Genomic DNA, 23,230 nt, shown 5'->3' on the forward strand with positions numbered 1-23,230 from the left:
TGCTTAATAGAACTCACCTATGCAAGAGACTGGAAAAACTGAAGTTACAAACACTGCATGAGAGAGGGGAAAGAGGTGACTTGATCACGACATTTAGAAATGTAAGAAAACTGGAAAGGGTGGGTAGAGAGGATCAATTTGTGTCGGATGATGGAAGAACAAGAGGTCGTGACTTCAAGTTGAGGAAAAGATGTCTTAATGATCTTAAAAGGTTCAGTTTCCCAAACAGAAGCATAAGTATTGGAATGACTTAGATGAAGAGATGGTGCGGGCAAAAAACATTCATGTGTTTAAAACTAGACTAGATAAATGTAGATATGGAGACAGGACAACATGAACTTAACTCAGTTCCTGTATACCACAATAGGTAAATACACACACACACACACACACACACACACACACACACACACACACACACACACACACACACACACGGGAGAGAGAGAGAGAGAAAAAGATACGTCACATGTACACACATGCAAACATACTTGTATAATTGTTCATACAGGTACATACAGGACTTACGTCCTCCCTCTCTCTCCCTCCAGTATCTCCTCTCCAACTTCATCCTTCAACTGACTTGACTATCTGACTGTCCTTTACCCACTCACCCAGTCTTATTTACCAGCAGGTTACCTGCTTCTACCTGTCTTATTATATTGCACTCAGGTATTTTATGTTGGTGCTGTTGTTCTTGTTATTACTGTTTTGCTGTAGTTGCTGGAACCTTATTCTAATGAATTGCAGAGGTCCAGCCACATCAGCTGGGTGCTTCCTGCCAAAAAATTATTGTTAAAAATATGTTGAAGCTTTGCCTGTTTTCCAGGCAACCAGATTATCCCAGAGATATTTTGCTGAGGTTTATCTTTGTTATGAGAGTGAGGTACATGATTTGAATGTGTATCATGGTGTGGGAAAGGGATGCCTTTACATGATGGCTTTGATGTAACCAGGCAGCTCTGCCACTTAGTTATATAAACCTCCCTCAACTCCTTCCATATCTTCTGGACTGTAGAATAACAGTAACTTCAGCGTGCAGCTCACTGGATTTACATCCAGATAAGCCAGGAGCCACAGTGAGAGGGCTGCAGAGTAGTTTATTCATGAGTTGTGTTTGTATTTGCTCTGCAGTAGTGATGAATGATGGCCACATTGTACTCTGGGTAGATAAACTTGTTTCTGGGGTGGACAGTTTCTTTGGGATGAATATCTGGTGGGGATTCATGGAGGATCTGTAAAGCTAAAGTTTTGGGGTTGTCATGGTTCTCACCATTTTGCATAACAAAAACCATATATATATATATATATATAAAATATACACAGCCCACTCACTAGTTTTGTTCCTAATTGGTACCACAATCGCGTCATGAAACTAAAACTCGCAAAACTCATGCATACACTTTACCTGTAATAAGTGGTAGTTGGTTCTGGGGGCAGCCACTTCATTTCCCCTTAGCTACCCATTAATGACACAATACCCCTGCTATGAATTACATACAGTTATTCAGACATGTATTACTGAACCGTAATACCAAAGCCTTTACAAACACTGACAAATAGGCTGAACTGCTTGATGGGACTTGAAGTTCAGTTCCGAGGCTGAGAGTGGTGGTTAGTTGCCACCTGCCCCCTCACTGCTCCCTGCCACCACTGTTGAGTCCCCTACACCACCACTTCCTGATGCCTCAACATCAAAGCCCTCAAAATCCAATGGAAGCTCATCAAGCTCACCAATGCCGTGAATAAGTGACTGAGGAGATGCATATGCGTGCGATCACTCGTCGCCGGGGCTTGTGAAACTCACAGTAAAATCGGGAGACTCCATGCAGAGGAACATTCCTTTGTGGTGGTTTTGCAAAACTAGTGAGAGGACTTATATATATATATATATATATATATATATACAGTCAGCGCAATGGAAATCTGGACCCTCTAATTCGCACCATATATTTGGTAGGGTCCGAGAAATATTGTAGGAAAATTCCTGTAGTTGGTGGATTTTTTTCTGGTGGTTTCTAGCGACTTTACAGGCTTACCAGCACGTGCTGTGAGTTTATGAGCTCAGGGCCTGCCTGACTTTGGATGGGAAAGCACGTCAGATTTTCTTGTCCTGCCTGGCCTTTGTTAATTTCAAAGCTCTCGTTTTCACACCCTCCTCTGCCTTAGTGAATCATTGGAGATGGGTCGCAAGACACTAACTGATGTATTATATATACTGTATATACAGTATATATAATAATTATATACATTTGTGTATACAGGTATGTTTATGTAAGGTAGTTTACCTTGAATTTACCATGAAGTGCTTCTGCCTCAAGGGGGTGTTGGAGGATAGTGTTAGGTGATGGAGGAAAATATTTTTGAGCCATTCTGTGCAGTGTGGGTAAGGTGTTTGTTTGTTTGTTTTTTCTTTTGTGGTAAAGTGGCCTTGTATATGATTGAAAGGATAAAATGGATCTGGTGCCAAACCAGTGAACTATGTTCCTCATATGTCGATGTTGACTGAAGATATTTATGTCATGGTGAAAGTTATCTGTATTTGTAGGCATTGTACTTCCTGGCATTATTTATAAGGTTTTGTTCTGTTTTTATTTATTTGGTTATATATTATTTTACTTTGTTTTGTTTTTTCATGTTTTGGCTGATTTAGGGGGAGCTCAACATTACTTAATTTCATGGTAACCAGATAAAGTGTTTGTAGGGCATTTTTGGTGAATCTCTGTTGTCCTAATGGTTTCTTAATTATATCCAAATGAGCAAATGTGAGCTACCATTTTCCTTTGTAAAGAGGTTGTATGTGGAAGTATCTAACTGCACTTCCCACTCAAGGAGTTGCATGACCTATTCCTCCCAGCAGCACCTCCTTGCAGGGTCAGAGATTAACTTTAGTTAATTTGTTTTTATCTGGTAGAGCTGGGCCACTCCCACAATTTGGTTACTAAGTTATAGTTGCATGAAATTTGATGAGCCTCAGTAATCAGATAGAAATGATTCTCAGTCGTGGTTACTTGTCAGATCAATCCTCCTCTCTTATTACCTTTGGCCATCAACTGAACTGGAAGGGGTTAGGGATCTTATCAGGTTAGAAAAATCCATTATAAACCCTCACAATGGTATGTTGGCACACAGCAGCCAAGAGTATCAGGTCATCATAGGTCAGAGATGGACAAAGATTACATAATCCCCATCATGCACAGCCTTGTTAAGACTGTACAAGACTTCTGGTGCAGTGTCTGTTTTATTGTGTCAAGCACAGTAGAATTCAGCACCCCTCCTCCATTTTGGTTGTGTTCAGAAATCCCCTACTAACCATTTCTTTATGCTGTGTGTGGAGGTCAGTGGAGACTCTCCAAATTTTTGACAAGTTCAAGCATTCCATTATATGTAGTCATGTTCTCACTCAGTAATTCACAGATGAGATGCACCAGGTAGTCATGGGGATGCAGTGTGGCAGCATTAGCTGATAAACATTCTGTGTATAATAACTGACAGCTATGCATGATGATATGTATGGGGTAACTAAGTACTTGTGCTTCCAGTCTGAATACATGTAATATGAAACTGAAAATTTTACATTCTTTGATAGTACTGTAATGACCGTAATAGGTAACGTGTAAGGAATTATTTATTTGTGATAAGCAGCAGTTAAATTTTACGGTCCACTTTGTAAGTTTTAGCTTAAAAGTATCATGAGCACTGTATTATGCCTGCAGCCAAATTGGACATTCATAGCTTGTCCCACAACATAGCTAGAGAATAGCTGAGAAAGATATACTTCACCTTAAAAGGCATAAAATAATGAGTTATTTTTCATTATTATTATTTTTTTTTTTTGTCATTCTTTAATCTCACTGTTACTGGGTTTCATTGCTTTTGGAGTCAGATTGCATTTCTTGTAAAATATCACCCTATTGCTCAGCTGTTATTCAGTTCTCATACTTTGTGCAATCTGTAATAATATGTCTTTCATAAACGACCCACCAGCAGTATGATAACATTTTGCACTCCTTGATCATTACATATGGCTGAGTCTGCAGGAGTATTACAAGTATGGCTTTGATTTTATCCTTATTTGTGTCAGGTTTTCACCACTCTGAGGCACTACGTCCCACCCACTCACCATTGATGAACAGTCACAGCAGCAGTCACTAGCCAACTGTTATACATTAGTTTACATTCCGTAGTGTAGCACTAACACCCCTGCGTCTTATGATATGGCACTATAAACTGAGTTGTTTAATTTTTGTAAGTGGGCAAATTGTCATTAGTACTCTGATATGTTAATGCAGCAGCACAAATTGACAGAACATAAAGTAACTCCAGTCTCGTAACTGTGAGTGTGATGACAGTAATTGTGGTTTAAGGGAGGCTCATTGAGATATTCCTTCCGAAGATAGTTGATGTTGAATGATGGGAGTTGCTATCACAACAAAGTAAGAGGAAATTTTGTGAATTATGATTGGTTTATGATAAAGATATCATCACACAAAATATAGTTACTTGTAATAGATTATATTCATAGTTTTGACAAAAGAAATGGTCTTCCACCAGGTATGACAATGTAAATTATTCTGATCTCTGCTTCTCTGTTGCAGTTTTATAATGCAAACTTTCCAGTTTAGTCTTACCCCAACTTATATACTATAATTCATTGAATTCTATGTATTCTGTACATTAAAAAAAAAAAAAAAAAAAAAAAAAAAAAAAAAAAAAAAAATCTCTCACATTGATGTGCAAGAGTACTGGGATGTAACAGAGATGAATGATGGTTGTTTGTCTCCTTAGACCTCAGTGAAGGGGATCAGATCAATAGTACACTTCAGCAAAGGGAAGGATGCCCCCCCACCCACCTAGTAGTGGCTGGAGCCGTAATCTGCATGCCTCTCACTCCCACCTGGTGAGGTTCGATCCATTGTCACACGCCATTCTTGCTTAACACTGTGAACTGCATGTGCTTATTTGCACACTTGCCATGCCATTGTGTTTTATGTGTTGAGTTTTACTTTTTGGTGTATCTGTTTTCTTAAGTATGGGCTTCTTTATTACAGCATGTGAATGCTTAATTATTCATTGTCTTCTAAAGCTGTGTTGGAGATAAGTTAAGTGAGAGAATTAGAGGAAAATGTCTTTCAACAGTTTGATTTCTACTAAAACTCCATGTGTATGGAAAGTTTGATAACCAGTAACACATCATTACATTAGATTTTCTAATTCACTGTGAATCTGTTTGGAATTCAGGTAATTGTTTTTACTGTGTTATAAAACAGGACTGTCCTATTTTGAATTATGGAAGGGAAGGGGCATCAACATAAGTGGAATAGATATCTTATGTTTGTTTATAATCTACATAATATGAGAATGTTGCTTGAAATATAATGTACTGTATATTAAAAATCCTGATGCACAGCCGCCAGGCACGGATTTGGAGAAGGGGCCCTGGGGATATACTACCCCCCTATTTTCAGCAAGATAATGATAAATTAAAATGAAGAAAAAATACTGTATATGTATTTAGTTAACAAAATATATACCATAAATAGATTAAATGTAGTCATAGATTTATTTTCATAAAAAGAAGGATTTAATAAAGAAATTTTCGAAAACTTGCTAATGAGTCAGCTTGAATTCAAACTTGCCACCTGCTAGGAATCATGCCCCCCTTTTCCAAAGCTCTGGATCCGGTCCTGGTTGCAGTTCCTAATAGTTATACTTACTGAAAATGTTGACTGTCATTCTGTTTTTAGCATTTCCCTCTTAATGTTAACCTTGTAGTTAGATGGAAGGATGTTCTGCATCAGTATATATATATATATATATATATATATATATATTATGTATTTTATACAGTGCTTTTCTGCAACCACAGGCAGAGACTGACTTTGTGGTTGATTGAGTGACCACCCAGTTTCAGGCCACTCCAGTTTCCATGGCACCCTCAGTTACAGTACTTGACCTCTTATATCGAGACCCATGTACTGTACTATATGCATATATTTTTATATGTACAGGTATAGCCCAGTTTACCAATGCAATGGGTTAAGTAAAAGCCCATCGTTACACAGGGTATCATATATCGGGATAAATTTAACATGTAAAGTATAGGGATGTGTTTTTGAGCTTTGGGTTTCCTCCCCAACCAAGTCCTAAAACCACCCAAATGAGTCCAAAAACAAGTTTAAAGCCAATCTAAATGGCCTAACTGCTGTAAAAGAAGCTAAACTAAGCCTAATACCTGTAAATAACTCACTAAAACCAACAAATATCTTCTGAAAGCTTAGTAAACTGTACCCCAAAATGACAATGTTCACTCCATCTGTGGCTAAAACACATTAATGTAAGTCTGAAAACAGTTTATAAATCAACCTAAGCACACAGTTTCATTCTAAACTATCATCAAAATAGGTAAAAGAAAATCAAAACCCATCGTTAAACCAGGGTTTGGGTCTCATTAAGTGAGGTATGGTGGTATTTCTACCCACATCGCTTAGCCAGGGTATCGCATCTAGGTGTATTGTATATCGAAGTATACTTGTATATACATATACTGTATATATGCTTTATTCAGGTATGTTGCCATTCCTTTGCAATAGAATAGAACTTCATCTATACCATGACTATTACTGCTGCTGCTGATTGTTTGTACACTTTGTGTGGACTCTGAGGTACTGTATACTCTTACAGAATTCTTTGTATGAGTATAGAATTATGCCAGACAACTGCAGGAAAAGCTCTGAAAATAAGTGTTGCACATACCATTTATAATATTCTGTTGTATGTTGGTCAGGTATGAATTTTACCAATTAAATATTTATTCTGGTAAGCATATTTATTACAAATGTCTCGTAGTAACACAAGCCCATTATCTGAGAGAACTTTTTTTTTCATAGAAATTACCTGTACTGTATATTCTTCCTATTACAGTGGTCTCTCGTGTTTAGCATGTTTCAAGTTAGCGATTTTTGTGTTTAGCGATAAGTTAGAAAAGGTGCCAACCTTGCACATTTAGCGGTTGTCTTATGCATATAGTGATGTGGGGTGTGAATTGCCTTGGCCGTCTGCCACCAGACCATCATTGTTATCGTTGTCGTGAGAGTCTGGCGACCTTGGGTGCTTTTTTTTCTCACAGTGCCAAGCATTTGGCATTTTTTGCTGGTGAGTAGATGTATATCCATACAGTACTGTATCTGTATAATGTATTGCTAATACACTGTGTTTCATTTTCAGTACTTAAAGCAGGAAATCGGGGGTCAGAAGGGTGACTTGGAGGATGAGCACGGACTAATTGATGTTTTTCCCATATAAAGTACACTTTGCATTTAGCGATGGTTTTGCCAGACTAATTAAATCACTAAACGCGAGGGACCACTGTATGTTAAGAAATTTGTATGTAGTGATGCCGACAAAGGCCAGTGTCAGTTTACATGATCACTAATAGGCAAAGCAGGCATTTGGTTGTTACCATAGAAACCTGTAAAAGTAGAGTTTTGCTTTTACAGTGTTCCCTTCTGTAACTTAATATTACCATCTTGAACACAGTCATGCTAGAAAAATTATGCTAGATAAACATAAGAGATAGCTTGTTTGGTTGTGGAATTTCCTGGAACCCCTTTTGCCCTACATATAAATTCTTACATCATCATCATCACATCATCATTATCAACATGTTGTGAGGTAAGATCCAGAAACTTAGAATAAGAAAGAATGAAAGCAAACTACACGTATTGAGTGGCATGCTTAGTGAAATGGGCCACTCAGTCATCCACATACTGTATACTGTAATTCAAGGCTTTGAAATCTTGATTTCATCTCACATGCAAAGCCATCGGTAGATTTTTTTCCTTACAAATGCACTTCAACATATGTCAGATAGTTATTTCATTGACTACCAAGTTAAAAATGGGGATGTAAGTACTCTGAGGTAGTTTGGCCATGTAGAGGAGAGGATGGAGAGTGAGAGGCTGACTAGAAGAATGTATGTGAGTGAAATGGAGGTGGGGGAGGGAGGAAAAGGGAGATCGAGGATGAGATGGAGGGACAATTGTAAAGATACATGAGAGAGGGAGTGTGAGTTGGAGGACGGTCAACCAGATGGTAGAGGACAGAGTAACATGGAGGCAATTTGCTTGTTGCCACTCTTTACAGGATTAAGGTGATTGGCTTTTGATATATAGATGGATACCAGCCATAGTGTGCATCTCTGTTTGTACTTCATTCATCCATTTCGGTCCTTTGTAAGTTTCTTAGCTTCTTCAATGTCTGTGCTTTGATTTCACACACACACACACACACACACACACACACACACACACACACACACACACACACACACACACACACACACACACACACACACAACCAACCAACCATATAATCCATTTACTTATTGCACCTCTCTCCATTCCTTCCTTCCTCTTCTGTCTTTCTTTACTTCATTCTTTCCTCGTCCTTCTGCCTGCGGGTGACTTTACACTCTCTCTTTTGTCTTTCTTTCCTTCATTCTTTCCTCTTCCTTCTGCATATGGGTGACTCTACACTGAGTGACAAGCCTAATGTTTTCCTGTACACCAGGAAACCATTTACTACACTGGGTGGTAACCATATAACCAAATTATGGCGCCTGGTGGTTTAGTGGGTAATTACAGCGCTCCAATCGGATTGAGCCGGTGAAGGTTTATATCCAAGGGGTGGTTGGGGTTATTGCTCATGTAATGCTACTCAGGGATGAGTGAGGCTGGTCACTCTCATCTTAAATGTCAGGACCGAATTGCCTAGCCCAGGGCTTCTACGCTTCTCATGGGGCACCGTAAAATTGGATGATGGATGGATGGATGGATGTACTGTATGTACAGTACAGTAGGCTCGCACAGTGTGCGACATCACAGTGCGCGAATCGCATTGTGCGCGAGTGACCAAAAATCATAACCAAAAACCTTGAATGTGTGAGTTTACCTCACAAAACATGAGGTAGAGGCAAGGAGTGGCTTAAAAACGCCATTTTCCATCAGTACGTGACCCTCACCCTCACACAACGTGCCAATAGTGACCTAGAGGCTCATGGGGAAGGTGCTCAAGAGGAGTCTACAGTAAGATCTCGCCAATAACAACTTCAACAATAACGTTTTTGGCAATAACAGTAAGTTAGAATAGATACCCAGTTTCTATAATAATGACTTTTATTTTGCGAATACCAAGTTGTTATACATCCTTAACAAGAAGAGGAATGAAACAAACAAGCAAGAAGAGAGGAAGGAAATTGCCGAAAATGTGAGCAGTAGCGAGGAGGAGAGGGAGGATCCTCCCCTCACCACCTCCCCTGACTCACCCTCCGCCATCCCCTCCTCCTCCACTGCCCCACCTGACTCACCAGCTGCCTCTCCCTCCACCTTCACAGCCCCACCTGACTCACCAGCCGCCTCCTTCTCCACCTCCACAACCCCACCTGACTCACCTGGCATACCTGCGACCCCCACCATAATGACTGTTGCTGCATTCTGGAAGAAATGTAACATTCGACAGGCCGTAAATTTCTTCGTCAAAGCCTGGAATAATACAACCAAGTGTGGTGCGGCCGAGGTGGTGGCAGTGTAACGGTAGGATTTTTATCCCACCGTTGTTCATCAATGTAACGATGAGAAATTGGATTTCCCACCGTTGCAGTTCTGTTTAACTTACTCATTGATAATACAAAGGGTACTCAACTTAGTCTCCCCTCAATGACTGATAAAGTATTCACCTAAGAAAAAACAAAGGGGGGGGGGGAGTCACTTCGACTTTGAATGATAAAGGTTAATTGCTTAAAGGATATTTTTGGTAGTGTTTGTATTTTTGGCCGAGTCGAGAATAAGTTAGTACCACGTGTGTTAGTCGTTCCCAAAGCGGAGGAATCTTGAACTGGAAGGGGAGTGAGTTATGTGTGAGAGGACATAATTCCCTTGGTTGGATATTAAAATTGCATATACTTTACTCTACTTTAATAAATCTATACATACTTGTTAAACAACAGACATTTTTGTTTTTTGAATTACCTGACCTTTAATAATATGAAAAGAGTTGTAAATTAAGTACTAGTTCGGGCAATAGTAATACAGTACTGTTACCAAGCGAAACAATTTGAATATTTAACAATGACTCCTGAGTTCATCACATTACATTCTCGATTATCAGTTATTCTTGGGCTCTTCAACAGCCTCAAGACTGGGACATTCAATGACATGAACTGTCTTTTTGGGCTGGCATAGCCTCGAACCAACAATATTCACTCATGTACTATTACGTCGGGCCAGTCTAAACTCATCACACAATTCACTAATATTTCATAATCACTCGGGCTTGCTTAGCCTCGAGGAACAACTCAAAATTACATTTTCTTACAACCACTAAATTCACTTCAACACTGCCAATATTCCTAACCTGTTAATAAAAGAAGAGGAAAAAAAAAACGGTTGATGAGTTTAAATTCGTTTTTCCGTTACATGATCACCTTAACTTTCAAAATTCTGTACCTTATCTGCTATCAAAAAAAAAAGGTTCACTTGATTGATTCATAATTCAATTGCTACTACATTCAGTTATAAATCTATTCGTGGGTAGTGTAAGCGTGTGTGTACGTCAAGTCTATGGGCAAATTCACATGATTGCCTCGTGCAAGCCCCAAAGTCACGGTGTCTGTGAACTGAAGCAACGTCTGTTACCCGCAACGTCTGGATAGCCAATGTCTACATTAAGCTTTTAACAACATTACTTCATATTGTTCACGACAAGCAAGAATGAAAACAAGCAAGGGGGGGGAGAAAGGAGGAATGTGTACAGCTCACCTGAAGCAACGTCTGTTATCCGCAACGTCTGGATAGCCAATGTGGCTTATCGGGCACACAGGGATGCTACTGCTAGATCAAATGAGACTGTGTTTTTGCGATATGGTGGGTTTTAATTCTCTTCACTGTTTATATAGTAGAGTACACATGATGTTAGGACTTTTGATTGAATTGGGGAAAATTGGGATTCAATCCTTACTACAGTTAAATACTGAATTTACTGCCATCCCGCCCTGAGTTTGGGGTAGCTTATGTCATCTAGTGACGGCTAAGGCAAGCGGAACTACTTGGTCCTCACAAATTACATTATCTTTGCGTTTTCTGACTGTTAATTTCACATATTTGGATTCTTGCAGCGTCATTAGCAAGCGTTTCACAACAGTGATATGGAAAGAATTGCATACCCATTATTATTCTGTTTAAAGTTTAAACTTGGCGCCCGGCATCGACGCACCACAAGCACGAGGATGTTGCCCACATCTGTTATTTGTTAGCAACCAGATGGGGGGAACCCTCATAGCTCAACACTTCCAGTTACACTACCTATGCATAGATCCATCCATCCATCCATTGCCAGATGCCACGTATCCCAAATGGGGTGGCCAAGGGCTTAGAGTTAATTGTTTTACAGGGAGGGGCACTAATCCTCCACCAACCCCACTTGACGTAGGGATGCCAACAGCATCTGGTGTTCCCAGGCGGTCACCCATCCAAGTACTAACCAGACCCAACGTTGCTTAACTTCGCTGATCGGATGGGAAGCGGCGTACTCAACGTGGCATGGCCGTTGGCATAGATACAGAGATATATACATATAAAAATAAAGTTGTCCCAATATCGATCATTAACGCATGAACTACTACTTAGAACAGAAGCCTTATAGACTAGTATTCAGATTACACTCTATCTAACTTAGAAATTACAGTACCTCTAAACATATACATGAATACTAAATTTGTGGCATTACAGCAGGGGCACTGTAAGTGCATTGCCGTGCCTCAGAATCCCAATTGTTTTAAGTCCATCAGGCCTGTTGTCTACTGTTGTTAAAGTGACTGCCCATATTTTTGTTATTGCAGCTATATCTGTAGTACAATGTCTGAAAAACTTGACCTTTATTATGTCTCTAAGGGCCAAAAAATGTCCAGGTGTTAGAGGGTACTGCCTATATGTAATTTGTCCCATAAGATTATGTATTCTCAGTGAGCGGATTCACACTGCGCGAGGTCGTGGACCACCCAATCTCTCATGCACTGTGCGAGCCTACTGTATTTCCACCTTCCAACATATTCATTTATTCCATTTTCATCTCTGTCTGTACAATGCTGATATCTGTTCTATCATTTATAACCATACCATCTAAGGACAAATTCTTGTATCCTGTTATCAGTTGACATTTCACACCTTTCTCAGATCTGCATTTCTTACTGTCTCCAGTCATTGCAATCTCTGCATAATTCTCTTTATTCTGTTACTGCACCAAGATTTTGAAATAATTTCACCATTTCAGATGTCTGTGCATTCATAGGCACATTACACTAAAAGTCACCTTATATACTGACCATCAGTCTTTGTTCATTAAAACTTCCCACATCCCTGTGGGAAGTTTTATTATTCTTGTTAATATTATTATTCATTCATTCATTCATTCATCATCTAATCGAGTGTTGTCCCGTGAGGAGTGTGGGAGCTTGGGGCAAGGTAAGTTGGTCATGACATTTAAGATGAGAGTGACTATCCTCACTCATCCCTGAGTGGCATTACATGAGCATCAAATCCCAGCCACCCGTTGGATATAAACCTGCACTGGTTCAGTCCAATTGGAGCGCCTTAATTGCCCAGTCCACCAGGCACCATAATTTGGTTATATGGTTACCACCCAGCATAGTAAATGGTTTCCTGGTGTACAGGAAACCATTTAGCTTGTCACTCAGTGTAGAGTCACCCATAGACAGAAGGTAGAGAAAAGAATGAAGGAAAGAAAGACAGAAGAGGAGGGATGGAAAGAAGGAAGAAAGGAAAGGCCAGTCACCTGAGAACAGCACTACATCGAGTGAGTGAGTGGTGAGCACCCCCACCAACCACTTATTATTCTTACTTATTTTAAAATTGCACTATATCAAAGGCTGTTTGGCCTAGAGCCTTTAAACTTGGTAGGACAGTTCTCTTCTTCTTTTAGCCAAATATGGTGGCACTCCATCAACTGGATCTTTGGACATTGTCCGGAACACAGAAAAGTGAGTCAGCCACACTATCTCAAGAACTGCTTAAGCTAGGAAGCTGAAATTTTACCATAATATAGCCTTAAGGCAGATGCAGTGTGGAGAGGAGTACGGTCCCAATCAGTTGATTATTCTTTGAGATCACATGGGGTAAAAAAAATGGGACTTTCCCGAATATTCCAGATGTCACTTTATTCTCCATGAGAGATTAAAGCTAGTGCCACCAAACTTGGTGGACCTATAGACTGTGATGACCTAAGGTGACATGCTTAAGATCAGTACCGTTGATCTCATGGTCTCACATGGTTCAGCTTCTAGTAGGCAATGGCTGTGGGAATTTTTTCTTTTTTAAACTGTCCTTTGACAATTGAATTGTGTTGTAGTTTATATTTACTTTCAGGCTGTGCTGCATACAAACACCACAGAGCAGTAAACTAGACTGCAAAGATCTTGCTCACAGTAATGTAGCACTGCAGTATCATTTTGCACACGGAGTTGAAATTTCCATCCATTTTCATTATCTTTCCAATTTCCTCAACTTGCATTTATTCAGTACCTCTCTTGTAACCAATTCATGTGTGTCTGTGTCTGTGTCTGTGTCTGTGTGAAGCAGCTGTGAAGACTTCACACTGCCATGTCTTACTTCAGGCCTGATATTTTACAACTATTGTAAATCGACATCCATTTACTCTTACTCATTCTTCTACACTGTCATAAAAACTTTCCAGCATCCCACATTTTATAATCCACACCATTTATATGTAAAATCTTCCACAGTCCCACCCTATTTACCTTGTCATATGCTTTTTTCCAGATAAATGCCAAAAATTCTCAAGTCCATTTTACATGATTTCTCCTTTGTATTCCTTACTGCAAGTATTTGATCCACATATCCTCTACCACTTCTAAAACTGTCCTGTTCACCATTCACAAGAACTTCTGGTATCTGATGTCATACATATGGTATCTTCTCCCACGATTAATCTTGTATATAACTTTCCTACAGTACTATATCTTAACCTGTGGCCATTTTTTCATTCATTTCTGTCACCTTTCCTTTTATATATACACGCAGTGAGAGCCTTCTTCCACTTCACTTTAGAGCAGCTCAGTTCATCAGAATCTCCAGGCACATCTTACAAATAGCTCAATTTTTCTCTCTCCACTACATGTGTTATCTCTGCATGTACCACGTCAGCCTTTTCTGCCTTCCCATTCTTCAGTTTCTCTACAGCATTCGCCACAACTGTCTTTGTCATATGCTCATGCACTGCACTCCTTCATCATTCACCGTATGCTCATGCACTACACTCCTTCATCATTCACCGCCAGATCCAGCCATGCCATAATTTCCATTTTTTCAAAATAATTATTCCAGTTGTAGCTCATTTCTCTTACATCGGTTTGCATTCATTTACTCTCATCTCTTACATTTTCATATTCTTTCCCACATTCTCTCAGTTTTCTTTCCAGTATCTATCAGTCTGTCTATAGCTAGATGCCATAATCCCGTAAGGGATGGCCATTTGCCTTTGAGTTACCGTAGTTGTTTTACGGGGAGGGGTACTAACCCTCCACCAACTCACTTGTTGACGTGTATGGAACACGTGTGAGTTGGTTATATGGTTACCACCTAAAGTTGCAAATGGTTTTGTGGTTTACAGGATGCCATTAGGCATGTCACTTAATGTAAAGTCACCTGAAAAAGAAAGAAAAGTAATAAAAAAGTGACAGGAAAGGTAAGAGAAGTAAGAAGAGAGGGCCAAGATAGTTTCTGATTTTAGAGTAGTCCCTCTTCATTTTTTTCTTCCAAATTCATCACTTAACTATTTCATATTTCTCTATGCTCACCTCTTTGTACATTTCATACTCTAAGTATATTCCTTTTTCTGTTTTTCATTAGAACACTCCTTTCTTGCCTCCCCCTTAATCACTTCTCTCATTGTTCTTCCCATGCCCATTCAGCCTCAACATTCCTGTTCCTCTCTTAGTGGTTGACAAAATTTCAATGCCACACACAGTTTTCGTTTTTCTAACTAAATGCTCCCTGTTTACCCTCAGTAGATCTTCCAAATCCATTTGCTCCCAGTTCATTGACCCTAACTACACCACAAAAATGAGTGAACATTGCCACACAAGCAAGTGGATGGGAGATAAATAACAAATGCAAGATAAAGGTTTCTGTGACAGAAGAAAGAAAAAAGAAGCAAGATCTTTGGAGGCCTCTGAAAATAGCTAAATAAAAAAAGTTCAGTAAAAAGGAAACTGCAACACATCAGTACACTAAAGCTAATATTTAAGACTCACCCACTACCCATAGAATGGGAGGCCATTGACATGTGGCCAGGACTTGAGAGACAAGTTGCCTGATGGCGGGTAGTACAGCAGACCCTTGTTATATGATGAACTGGCATGTGATGAATCACTTGTATGATGACAAAAGAGTTAAGACTTTTTCTCTATATACAACAGACTTTTTGCTCATATAATGATTATGATCTTATATGAAGCCTCGCTCGTCAATGTACGTTCACTGTTTTCAGTTATACGATTGCCTTCATGCAAGTTTACAGCCATATGTTCAGAGGTGGCCTTCCCATTTATCACAGTTGGATGTGTTAGTGTCAGTGATGGAACAGTGGTCTGGTGTTAGAGTTCATGCAGCAAATGAAGTGCAGTGAAGTGAAATAACTTCCAGTTTAGGTGAGTCAGAGACTTGCCTTTAAGACTTATATCTGGTGGTAAGCAGCAAGTAAAGAGCAGTGAAGTGAAAGAACAACCCCTATAGGAGAGTTAGAAACATCTTTTAAGACTGTGTTGGGGCAGGTGACCCTCAGCCAAAAACGTATCTCTGCAACCCATGATATAATTGACTTGATACACAATAAATTGTTATGTGGCGGAATTTTTTAAAATGCATCCTGAGCATAAAATGAGGGCATTCTGTGTAACATCACAATCAGTCCCTTTTTAAAGTTGAGTATGTTGCCATTGAATTAACATTTGATTTATTGTGATTTTTTTTTTTTTAATGAGCATGTCTCACTTAAATTAGCATATTCCCTGTACACATCCTAAAGTTAACACCCAAAACACAACATGGTGGGTTTTAGAATTCATCATTATCATCACCATCATCTAATCCAGCGTTGCCCCACGAGGAGTGTACGAGTGTTGGGGCTAGGCAAGTTAGTCCTGACATTTAAGATGAGCGTGACCAGCCTCACGCATCCCTGAGTGGCATTATGTGAGCGGCAAACCCCAACCATCCCTTGGATATAAACCTGCACAGGTTTAAAACTTTTATATACAAGCCTTAGGAAGGTGGCACCTTGATAGCCATTACTCATGCCAAGCTTCCCATGATCACAGGTGATGATGTGCATATTTGGGAAACATCATTGGTGAAATACAGCATCTTTGTCTGTAAGTGCTGTCTATCATGAAACTCCTCCAGGTTCCACCTGACGGCTGTCACCCATGGTCATTACTGTATTTAGCATTATCACACCTGCTGATTGTCAGGTGTTTGTTTCATCCAAATGATTTTAGGTCTTCTGATATGAATAAGGAAGCATGAATGTGGGAGGGAAGAAAAAGGTGTCCTAGAGAGCAGTTTAAGGGCACTGCATTCCTTGGGCTGTCAAGTAGGGGGTTTTATTCTAAAACCCAAATACAGGTCCCATCAGAATGTAAAGCCCTGGTAACTGCAACTAATACCAGAAGGAGGAAGTTCAGGTGGACTTATGAAGGTTTCCAGTGTCTAGTAGCTGTGTTGCCTCTGAGAGAGTGTAGAATGTACAATCAAAGACAAACGTCATGTCATGAAATTTGGTGAAAACATCTGCTGAAAGGCTCAAGTTCTGGTGTGCTGTGCTTTGTGCCATATGTACAGTTGGTAGCACAGACATGAGATGCCATTTTCTCCAGGTGATGAACTGTGAATATGAGCAGAGTTTTGGTAACTAAGCGAAACATATCTATACAGTACAGTAATCACTCAGTTATCCGGACGTTCTGTATCCAGACATGCACCGTATCTGAACGTTAAGCCTTGGCTCTGTAATGTCCTTATCCGGATTTTGCCCATATCCAAACATTAAATTTCCAACATCGCTAGTTGGGCAGCCTTCAAATGTTAAGAATCGGTTGGGCAGCTGGCCGGCCTCTCTGGCCACACAAGGGTAATAGACAGCAACTCACCAGCTGAGGAAAAAATGGCTGTCCACCTCCTCACCGAATGGTCAAAGTCCCCTGGCTGCCCGGATCTTTCGGATGCTCTCGGCCGAGTGCAAATAATACAGACCCTACCCTGCAAGCTGAGCGAAAATGGCCATCCGCCCCCTCACCGAATGGTCAAAGTCACCCTAATCACTTAGCTGTTCCTGGCCGCGTGCGGGTAATACAGACCCTAACCCACAATCTGAGCTAAAATGGCCGTCAGCTTCCCCATCGACTGAGCAAAGTCGCCTGGCCGGCCTCTCAAGTTGAGCCGTGCACTGGTAAAAGAACCTAACCCACCAGATGAGCAAAAATGGCTGCCTGCCTCCCTGCCGAATAATCAGAGTCGCCAGGCCAGCATCTCGAGCTGAGCCGCACACAGGTAAAAGAATCTAACCCACCAGCTGAGCAAAAATGGCCGTCTGCCTCCTCACTGAATGATCAGAATTGTCTGGCCGGCTTCTTGAGCTGAGCAACAATGGTCATCCACATCCCTACCAAATGGTCAGAGTCACCTGGCTGGCCAATAGAGACTTGGCAACGCTGTGTTCAGTGGTGGGTACCGCACTTCCCCACACACTGTTCAGCTTCATTGGTTGGAGAAGGAGTTTTCCAACATTTGTCAAGTGAATATTAGTGATAGGCGATACCAGTCATTAAATTTAGATACAATACCGATTACTTTGTAGGCCAGTATCAGTTGTATTGTTTACCAATACCAATAGCTAGGTAGTTTCTTAATTAATACCTTTTCAGTCCAGTGAACTACCTAAAAGTTTAACTAAATTACTCACAGTGGGGTCGGTCCTGGTAAAAATAATTATATGGCCACTATTTTAGGGGAATGTTGGCACCAAAACTGCCATTCAGTGTGCTAATAAATCTTAGAATCATCACATCCCAACGAAATAGTATTTTTGAAAATATTTTTTGAGTTAATTGGAAAGCCTGTTTTAGTTGCTCATGGTACAGTAATCGATACCTAGCTGTCAGTATCGATACTTGCAGGTAAACAGTATTGGAAGTACAGTATCGATATTTTGATGTTGATACAGCCACTACTAGTGATTACATTAGCCAGTAGACCACACAGGATTGAAGTACACCATCTGGTGGGTAGCTGATTGCTATTCCTTTCCACGGTTCACTGGATGGTAAGTACTGTACAGTACACTGCTTTATTAAAATTCTTTTTACAACCTTTATCTTCTTTGTTTATTTATTTGTGGATTTTTGTTGTTTATGCATTTTTTTGTAGTGTGTAGTATTATATTGGATATTCCGATGTGTGTTTTGATGTCTAAATAACTGTAAGACCAAAGAACACTGCCACATTAGTAGTAGTAGTTGTTCCCTAGGCAGTCTGGCCGAACAGCCCTGACACTGCCACAGTTAGGAGGGGTGCTGTACATACAGGTAGGGTATTTGTGGATTTTTGTTGTTTATTCATTGTTTTCCTAGTGTCCAGCATTATATTGGATATTCCCATGGGTGTTTTGATGTCTAAATAACTGAAAGACCAAAGAACACTGCCATAATTAGGAGAGGTACTGTACATATAGGTAGGGTTTAGGTAGGTAGGGTATTGCTCCGTATCTGGATTTCATCCATATCTGGATGTACCGATGGCTCTGTTATGTCGGATAATTGAGGGATTACTGTATATTATTTTTTCCAACTGCTGCATTTACTGGGTATATATGAACAGTTTCTCATCAGCCCTCTTTTTTTGCTGTCATGTCAGCAACAGTGCAATTCAGTTAGCTAAAGAACTGGCCTGAAATCAGTTCTTCTTTTTTCATTTGGCTTCTACACTTAGCTCAAGTTGAAAGTTATGAGCTGTGATTGTCCTTTTCTGTCAGTGTTATTATAAAGATTGTCCAGGCTATTCTACAGGTGAGGACAGAATTACTGTGTAATGATAACTGAATGTTTTGTAATGAGTGGCAAAATTAATCCCACAGGTTGGAGTTCGAGGACATAACACAGAAGACCAGAGTTTATGCTTAAGTATTCGTGTGCTTTGCTCTAGATGCAATTTCTTGTATAGCATAAGCACTGCTTGCAAGTGCTGCTTACCATCGTTATGATTATTTCCTGGTCCTGTATTGGTGTGGTGCCATGAAGATGACCTGAATGATGACCGTTCTCCGTTGTCCCTTCCTCCCAGAATCGCCTAATCCATCTTCCTACAGTTCTGCTACACCAAATGTTTGCACTGTCTGTTCGGGATTCTGTTCCTACTAGTTGGATGCATGTTGCTTGCCCTCTTCATACCAAGGTACAGTCACCCCAAAAACTATCGTGCCGGTAGGGCACGATGATATCCGAAATGATCATTATAGCTTATGAATTCTCGGTTAGATTTATTTGTAACCACTTTCCTGTACATTTAATAACAATATGGACTAGAAAAATGTCACAAACAAACCATATACAGCATCTTGAGAGAGCAAGTTTATTAGCATGGGGAAAAAATCGTTGTCCAGTTTCCAGCAGCCATCATCTGGTGTCTCAAATTGCTTTGCGTCAAGTGTGCACCGATACTTTTTGGTGTGAGTGTACATACTAGATCTGCTTGACCTTTTGTGGTAAGATGTAAGGGCCAGGTGATCATCTCCTGACAGAATGTACTGTAGCCCACATTTCATTCCTCGAACACAGCAATTTTCATGGCTCATTGTTAAGGCCTTGGAATTTCCTGGGTTCATTTATACCATCATCCCATCACCTGCAGATATGAAGCTTGAGGAAGCCAGGCTACCAACCACAAATGTGTAACTGTGGTGGTGCTCTCATAATGTTGCACGTGTTTCACTTAATCTTTGGACAAAGCAGTGACATGGCCAATGTATACAGTAATGGGAGGGATTTACCATTTGAGGTAAAGGATGGTTACTTTCATTTTATTTACTTGAAATGTCTGTAAAGCTACAAAAAGTATATCCAGCCAACCAGTCTACCAACAGCCAGATGCCATAATCCCATAAAAGGTGGCCGTATGCTTTTGAGTTATTTGTTTTATGGGAAGGGACACTAACCCTCCACCATCCCACTTGTTGACATGTATGGAACACACATGGTTTACAGGAAACCATTAGGCTTGTCACTCAGTGTAGCCATCTGAAAAGAAAAGAATAGTAATATAAAGTGGCAGATAAGATGGGAGAAATAGGAAGAGAGGAGGGCAGACACAGAAAAAAAATGATAAAGATAAAGAAGTAGGCAGCACTACATCAAGTGAATGAGTGGATGATGACCACCACCACCACCTACCACCCAAAACATACATATTGCAGGAGTATATTGTACAGGCATACTTAATTACTGCGGGCATGTCAGTCTTAGTACATAAAATTACAGACAGTTACCGACTGGGGCACATAATTCACTTGCATTTGGATCAACACCTGGTGAGGTACAACAGGTAGTTGTCCAATGAATTATGTAGTTAATGTGTTAACTTTGAGTACACTGTAACTTGAAACCACACAACTCTTATAATGACACCCATTTTATAAAGACTAATATGTTAGCCCCTTCTAAAGCTTGATACCCACATCCTTCCTAGGGCCCTTGTGTGGCCAAATATTCTTAGTGATATGCTTTCTAAAGACATCCCCTTCTATTCAGGGGTAAAACAGACATAAACAGTGACATTAAAAAAAAGTCATAAAGCACCATTTGTGGCACTCACCCTGATAAACAATGACTGGTGGCTTGGTGTTGATATATGAGGTTGTGGATTTGGGGCTGGAGCTGGGGCTGGCCTTCAACTCTTCTGCATCTTCATTTGTCAGTGGCGATATAGGAAACCCTCACTGTTGTTGCTTTTTGCCTTTCTTGTGTCGCTGTTTTATATATATATATATGTCTGATTGTGGGTTGAGCTTACATGTCATTTGTCACAGTGTCCCAGATTTGAAGCTTTGCAGTTAGGGGTTCCACCAGGCTCAGACCATGTCATCACCTCTTCCTTCTGCCGAAGGCTCTACACTGAGTGACAAGCCAAATGGTTTCCTGTACACCAGGTAACCATTTACAATGCTGGGTGGTAACCATATAACCAAATTAGGCGCCTGGTGGTATAGTGGGCAATTGAGGCGCTCCAGTCAGATTGAGCCTGTGCAGGTTTATATCCAAGGGGTGGTTGGGGTTTATTGCTCATGTATTGCCACTCAGGGATGAGTGAGGCTGGTCAGGACAAACTTGCCTAGCCCTGGGCTTCTACGCTTCTCATGGGGGAACACAGGATTAGATGATGATGATGATGATGATGACGATACGATGATGTCTGTTTTCCATGTAAAATGGCTTACACAGGATTGCCTGATTGCACTTCTTTATCTCACTCTGACCTGCTCCAACTAGCTATCTAGTAATACCTCCAGATCTAAGGGCAGCATACACCACCTCATTACTCGTCTTCCTCGGTCTACCTCCCCTTCGAGGTCGTAGGTGAGTGGGACCATCATCCACTTACTTGATGTAGTGCTGCCTACTTCTTCCTTCCCTATTCTCATTCTATCTCTGTGTCTGGTCTCCTCTCTTTTTACTTCTCCCCTTCCTTCTGAACATTTTTATTACCCTTCTTTTAGGTGGCTTTATACTGAATGACAATCATAATGGTGTTCAGTAACCTAGGAAACCATTTACAACACTGGGTGGTAATCATATAACCAGGGCTGGCTTTAAACCAATTGGACCAGTTGCTCCCAATTGGGCCTCGTGCTTGGCCCATGCCAGGGAGCTAGAGTAGGCTAATCTGCTCTAGTCTTGTCAAGTACATATAACAACACATTGTAACATTCACCTAAAACCACATTGCAGGTTTTACAGAGAACAGCAGTGATTATAATTTGGCTCTGAACCTGGGGGCCCCACCAAAAATGTTTCCAATTGGGACCCACAGCTCCTAAGGCCGGCAATGCATATAACCAGATTATGGGGTGAAGTGGAGCCTGATGTGGTCCCCCATGTCAACTGGGTGGAAAGATGCATATGTGACATGCATCCAGGAATCAAACCTCCACATTATTCTCGGCACTGCACTGTGGTGAGGCAGTGTTAGGCTGGAGGAAATATCAGTTCACTGCATGTGATAACCCTGAAGGGGCAGTTGCTTGCCTATGGTTGACAGGTCCATTCTGCTAGACAGACAAGGGTTGATCAACAACAACAGTAACCTCCCCTTCGACAGCACAGAACCTCAGAGCTTCTACACCTCCTCATCCAACTTCCTGGGTCCATGGCACCTGTGAAGGGGACAGCATGACAGGGACAGAAGAAGATATCAAATTCCAGGCAAGATGAGAGTGAGTCTGAGTCAAGACATGACAGAGAATCTCATAAAGTGACTCACTCAGAATGAAGCATGACTGGAGGGTTAAAAGGAGGGCTGTGACCCATGGTTGTTTCAGGGATTGAAGAGTCTGGGCACAAAGAGGAACCTCGTACTGGGTTGGAGTATGGGTGTTCTTGAGAGGTAAGCTCGGGCTTGGTTTCTGAGTGGGATCTTCCAGGCAGGGAAAGGTCACTTACCTCAGATGGCTGCTGTCAGTCCTGAGGAGGAGACTCCCTCCATTTGTTGTCTTGTCCTCCCTTCTGGATATCTGACAGGGAAAGATGGTACCGATGAGCCCTGTGTGGGGGAGGTTTTGGGTTGGTCAAGTGATTTTTCTCCGACTAACTAGTTGAATTGTCATATTCTGCAGGATATTTTAGCATAAAGTCTTGTTGCTGTTGGGCACTCTGGAGTTAACTCACATTGGAGGTGGACTTCTGAATAAACAGTTAGTAGCATTTAGATTAACAAAGGGAATAACAGAATTGGACGACCTTGGTTTACTGACTGATACAAGACTAGACTGTTTATTAGTACTGCAGACCCTTGACTTTTGTGCACTCCAATTGTTCAAAACACATTTTACATGACACCTTCTGCCTCAACCTCAGTCCAAAGTGCATGCA

At 40.7% G+C, this 23,230-nt stretch overlaps 1 protein-coding gene and 1 non-coding gene across 2 annotated transcripts in view; one reads left to right on the forward strand and one right to left on the reverse strand.

The window, feature by feature from the left end:
• Window positions 1-23,230, forward strand: part of LOC145411804 (regulator of G-protein signaling 7-like) — a 344,883-nt gene that overhangs the window by 317,093 nt on the left and 4,560 nt on the right. The gene's annotated exons all lie outside the window — the stretch shown is intronic.
• LOC145411994 (5S ribosomal RNA) lies at window positions 11,491-11,609 on the reverse strand. The gene has a single exon (XR_013899506.1). It is a non-coding gene; the product is annotated as a 5S ribosomal RNA (ribosomal RNA).

Source organism: Coenobita brevimanus, chromosome 91 (genome assembly GCF_032717465.1).
Source record: "Coenobita brevimanus isolate Jiangsu-jjx chromosome 91, ASM3271746v2, whole genome shotgun sequence".
Classification (NCBI taxonomy): domain Eukaryota; kingdom Metazoa; phylum Arthropoda; class Malacostraca; order Decapoda; family Coenobitidae; genus Coenobita; species Coenobita brevimanus.